The sequence below is a fragment of the Stenella coeruleoalba genome, assembly GCF_951394435.1.
Source record: "Stenella coeruleoalba genome assembly, chromosome: 13".
Lineage (NCBI taxonomy): Eukaryota > Metazoa > Chordata > Mammalia > Artiodactyla > Delphinidae > Stenella > Stenella coeruleoalba.
Genome location: NC_137159.1, coordinates 32,929,236 through 32,935,473, shown reverse-complemented (window position 1 = coordinate 32,935,473; position 6,238 = coordinate 32,929,236).

The window sequence follows — 6,238 nt, the reverse complement described above, 5'->3', positions numbered from 1 at the left end:
TGCGAATGCAAAAGCAAAACGAACTCTTCTATGTTCTTTTGCTGCCACCCAGTGGCTCTGATCAGCAAGTGCCAGGATGACAAATCTAACTGAAGAGACAGAAACACACCTTCAAGAAAACCCAAAGCATGAAAATCCAAATTATGAAAAGGGATAAATGTCGAAGCAGGCAGTTACATGAAAAAGGGTTCCTTTATGTTGCATAAAGATTGAGGGAAAACCTCCCCTAGATTGTAATTTCAAGCAAAAATGGAAGCACAGCACTTCACTCTTCCTAGACTCAGGCTGGTTGGGCGTCAGCGCGTAGTAGGCGTTTAAACACCTGTTTAGCCTAATCCATTTCATTAAAATGCTTATTATAATCAGTGGAAAAATAAAAAACAACGAAAAAGCTGTATTTGCATTTGAATATAAATGGATAATAGGCTCAAATAAAGTATTTTAAACGTTAGTCAATTATCTTTCAGTGAGAGGACTTCCTTCTCTCCTTTTCTTTGGCCTCGCCGCGCACCATGAGGGATCTTAGTTCCCCGACAAGGGATCTAACCGCCGCGCCCTGCAGTGGAAGCGCGGAGCCTTAACCACTGGACCGCCACGGAAGCCCCGAATACTTTTAAGACGGTCTGAGCAGGAGAACAAATTGTCAAAACCGGTCAGAAGTTCAGGATGATTTTCCCGTCGCGGACACAAGCGATAGAGCACGGGGTCAGAGATACGATATTGCTCCAAATCATGCTCCAAAGTTGGTGTGCAAATTTAACACGGAGACTACATAAACCAAAACTGAAACCAGCTTTCCAGTGTTTGAAAATTCAGTGTAGGTTTAGCCAATCAGCAAACAGCATCCATGACCCGGGTCCTCTCCTCCTGCGAAGCCCCTCTGTGTGCAGTTTCTGGGCGGGTTATAAAGTTCAGGGCAGAGACAGTGAGAGAGGTGCAGTCTCCAGAGTGGACTCACATCCTAGCCTCACTAATTTTGTGCTCTTGGACATAAATACCCACTTCAATTGGCTTGTATAGATCACAGATGAGATAACACAGGTCTGCCCCAACCATGGCCAGGACCTGGTGTTAGCTGCCACAAATGCCCACACATGGACCAGGCACGACCTTAATATACATACGCACAGAAAAATTATTATTCAGAGAGGAAGGGATGATTGGAGAATTTTATTCATTTGTAAATCATTTTTTAAATTTATAACCTATGCTTTAACTACAGGTACTAGTACAAAAACAGTAAACAATGAGCCTGGAATCCAGCAGTGAAAACGGCAATCCAGTAGGAACTTTAAGATATCACTTATTCCACTTTATCTTGATAAATAGCAAAAATATTTAAAACAATTGGAAAGGACAAAGCCCTAGTAAATTCAGTTGTGCTTCCCAACTCACATATTAACAAGCATTTCTTATTTCTCTCTAACAAAAAATATGTATTTGGGGAAGAGGATTCCTATGCTTTGCCTCATAGAAATTTGAATATATTGAAAATACCTTCCAATGAGTCAGGAAATTCAAAAAATTTTAGGACACATTTTAAAGGAAAGCCCAAGTCTTATTCAGAATGAAATGTTCTAGTTGCCAGCTTCTCAGGATGCAGCCCCTAGCTCCATTTCTATTTTATCATCAAGAAATGTAAGATTTTCTACCTCTCCTTTGATCACTTAAATAATTTTTTTGCTTTGAACCCCTACAAAAACATATAGCAGAATCCACAAATAAAAGCTTTAAAAATAAATTCCACCACCACCAAATGCTGGCAAGACGTGGAAAAACAGGGACCCTTATTCATTGCTGGTGAGGATACAAAATGGTACAGCCACTTTGGAAAAGCTTGGCAGTTTCTTACAAAACTGAACATACTTTTACCATATGATCCTGCAATCACACACCTTGGTATTTACCTACAGGCATTGAAAACGCATGTTCACACAAAAACAGGCACGTGGATGGTTACACCAATTTTATTGGTCACTGCCAAAACTTGGAAGCAACCAAGATGCCCTTCAGTAGGTGACTGGATAAATAAACTGTGGGACATCTAGGCAACAGAATATCATTCAGCACTAAAAAGAAATGAGCTATCAATCCATGAAAAGACATGGAGGAATTTAAATGCAAATTACTAAGTGAAGGAAGCCAATCTGAAAAGACTACATACATGATTCCAATTGTATGACATTCCGGAAAAAGCAAAACTATTAAGACAGTAAAAAGATCAGGGGTTGTGAGGAGGAGGGGATGAATGGGTGGAACACAGAGGATTTTCAGGGCAGTGAAACTACTCTGTACAAGACTATCATGAGGGAGACATGTCATTATATATTTGTCCAAACCCAAAGAATGTACAACACCCCGAAGGAACTCCAATGTAAACCATGGACCCTGGACGATAATGATGTATTTATGTAGGTTCATCCGGGTATGTAACAAATGTACAACTCTGGTGGTGGACGTCTGGTGGTGGAGGCAAGAGGGGGTATGTGGGACCTCTCTGTTTTCCGCTGTGAACCTAAAACTACTCTAAACATAAAAGTTTATTAATTAATCTATTAAAAATTACATATAAGAGGGAAGGGGAGTACAGGCAACAAGGACATCTCATACAATTATAGCTTAAAATGATTAATTCAAATATTTCTGTAAATTTCAAGGCAACACATAAGAACTAAGCTTAACAAGTCAGAGTCTAAGAAGATATGTATTAAGCTGTACCTGGTACCTCCCTTAAAGGATTAAAACACACATTGACACTATTCCCAACAGCTGCTTTTAACATTTCTTTTCAATGTTATATATTTAAATTATTGTAAGTTACTTTAAATGCCTAGCTAAGTAAGAGAATGAAATTTAATTACAGATATTTCCAATGTTATGTATCTAGGTATAATATAGCTAAGTATATGTAATGTAGCTCAAATAACAACTTATACTAAAATAAAAATTTAAGTAGTCGATAATTAAGGAAACACTATTAGGTTGGTCTTTATTACTGTCTTCTACAAATTTAAAAAGTGATAGATAAAATCTAGCAATTGTAATTCCTTAAGGCTTAGTTTAAATTCTTTAGAAGAAATCCTAAAAAAGATTTTATATTTTGCTACACTTCTGACGTATATAACTTCTGATACTGAACAATTAATTTCCACTACAATACAGTTAGATTGCAGTGAGAAAACAGATCCTGAAAAAAATATAAGCATGTTTCCTATGAACTAACCTCGCTTTATGAAAATTAGGTGCAGTAAGATCCCTCTTCCGATTCGGCATTATTAAGACAATCAAGCAAAGATCCCACTATCACTTACACATAACCCTATTTTTGTGGTATCTCACCTTACCTTAAACAACATTTACAAGTTTCAAAAGAGTATAGAAAGTAGGTTAGAAAAAGAGCCACTTTCAACTAAGAATTCTCATTATCTGAATGTAATTTGTCTAGCATTAAAATTAAAAATAAACTGGGCCCACATGTAGGAAACTATTAAATGCCTACATTTTTATATACACATGGTGTTTTTTTTAAGACAATGAAATATGTGCTATTACACGTAAGCATTCTCACATTATTTCCTTGTCACGGAAGGATTTTACTTCTTGCCTAACATCTCACAAACTGAATAACTAGCATTCACTAGGTTATCCGATTCTCGTGCTGCTTCTTTGAGCAAATGCTGATCAGTACAACTTTTTTTTCTCATTTCTTTTTACCGAAGAAACCATGCACACAACACAACAGAAAACAAAAAAACCTTTGCTCCCACTTTACTTCTGCTCATGTGAGGGATTATCACTTTTAAATAACTGGTCTTTAATTATGGTGATTACCTTCATAACACACACCTACACTGCTATTTCCTTGGCCCTCGTCTATTGACTCCCCAGCCTAAAAATGAGGATTTAATTTATACCACTCCCCGCACCTTACTCCCTTACTCCTTCCAGTTTTTGACAGAAGAATGAAATCACTTTGTACACCAGAAATGAAATCTCTTTGACTGAATCACGTTGCTGTACACCAGAAACTAACACAACATTGTAAATCAATGATACTTCAATTTAAAAAAAGAAAGAAAAAATATAGCTATTACCTTTACAACTTACTTAAAATCACATTCACCCAACAGTGTCGTGCAGCATCCAGGTTTCCTGCCATGAGCATGCCCTCTTCCCTCCTCCCCATTTCTAACTCACTTCTGTCTACCATACCTTCACTTTTACATTAGCAAAGTTGATTTCCTTCACATTCTTGTCTTCTGTTTAATCTACTGGTTGATTGTAAAAGCTGAAAACCAGTAAGCAACATTTACAATTTCTTTTAATTAAACTGGTCCCTAATCATTAAGATTAAAAACCCACTTCTGAGTTCTCTAATACCTAACTTTAAAGGGAAAAAAAACTGAATGGTACACTAGAGGTAAGAATTTGGGGGGGAAAAAGTTTTAGGGCTTTAAAAAAAAATCTCTATACAGATGAATTCAATAAGCAATTTTTTAAGTGGTTTGTGCTCTTGGATGAGCACAAATTACATACAATTTGTGTAAGATGTTTTATGTATTTATTTTCATTATTTGAACCTGACTGCTGTGTTATATTAGGAAGAGACCACATGGCACATGATAATAGGCTTAGTGAAAATCTCTCCCCCATGGAAACCTGACAGGGTTTTCTTTCCTTCAGGGAAATGAGTTTCTTCAAACCAAGGTAAAGTTTAAAAGATGGAACACTCAATCAAAACTAACAAAGCCTGCTAGAGAGGTCTGAAAACTTTGGCTTCAGAAAGAGTATAACAGACCCTTGACATTTCAAGGTCTAAATTTTGAGATCTTTGCTCCAATTCAAAAATAGTCCTAGATTAAGTCTACATAGGTTCCTGGTTTTCTTCAACATTACATTTTCATCTTGTGTCATGAAGTTTCTTTGCACATACTTTCACTCCAAGTTATAAATCTTTTTAATTCCTTCCATCTAAACGGCCATTGTATTAGTTTGCTAGGACTGCCATAACAAAGTGCCACAAACTGAGTGGCTTACAAGACAGAAATGTATTTGCCTCACAGTTGGGGAGGCCAGAAGTCCAACATTGCAGTGTTGGCAGGGTTGGTTCCCTTTGAGGGCTGTGAGAGAATCTGTTCCATGCCCCTCATTTAGCGTCTGGTGCTTTGCAGGCAACCTTTGGTATCCCTTGGCTTATAAAAGCAACGCCCTGATCTCTGCCTTCATCTTCATATGGTGTTTTCCCTGGGTGCAAGACTATGTCCAAATTTCCCCTTTTTATAAGGACACCATATTGGATTAGGGCTCACCCTGTGGTCTCCTTTTCACTAACTACAACCACAACAACCTTATTTCTAAATAGGGTAATATTATGAGGTATTAAGAGTTAAGACTTCAGGCTTCCCTGGTGGCGCAGTGGTTGAGAATCTGCCTGTTAATGCAGGGAACACGGGTTCGAGCCCTGGTCTGGGAGAATCCCACATGCCGCGGAGCAACTAGGCCCATGAGGTTTTTTTTGCCACACCGCACAGCTTGGGGGATCTCAGTTCCCCGACCAGAGACTGAACCCAGGTCATGGCAGTGAAAGCTTGGAATCCTAACCGCTAGGCCACCAGGGAACTCACTCTATCCATTTTACCTGTTGATGGGCACTTATGTTGTTTCCATACCTTGACAATTGTAAATAATGAACATTGGAAAACTAAAAATGGAACTACTATATGATCCAGCAATTCCACTCCTGGGTATATATCCGAAAAAAACAAAAACACTAAAAAAGAAACTAGCACCCCAAATGTTTATACATACTTTTAATGCTTTTTTTTTTTCTTTTTGCGGTATGCGGGCCTCTCACTGTTGTGGCCTCTCCCGTTGCGGAGCACAAGCTCTGGACGCGCAGGCTCAGCGGCCATGGCTCACGGGCCCAGCCGCTCCACGGCTTGTGGGATCTTCCCGGACCGGGGCACGAACCCATGTCCCCTGCATCGGCAGGCGGACTCTCAACCACTGCGCCACCAGGGAAGCCCAATGATTTCTTTCTTAAGGGAAAATAGTAAAGAAGGAAAGGATCAGAAATGGGATAGTAAATGATTTCAATTTAAATAAGTCAAGGAATGTATTATTAGGGAGAGCAAAGGTCACTAAATGAAACAATATCAGCCAGATACATTACAACATGGTCTACAGACCACTGCTCTAGCACTAAATCAGAAATGATTCCTTGTTATAATCATTCTTT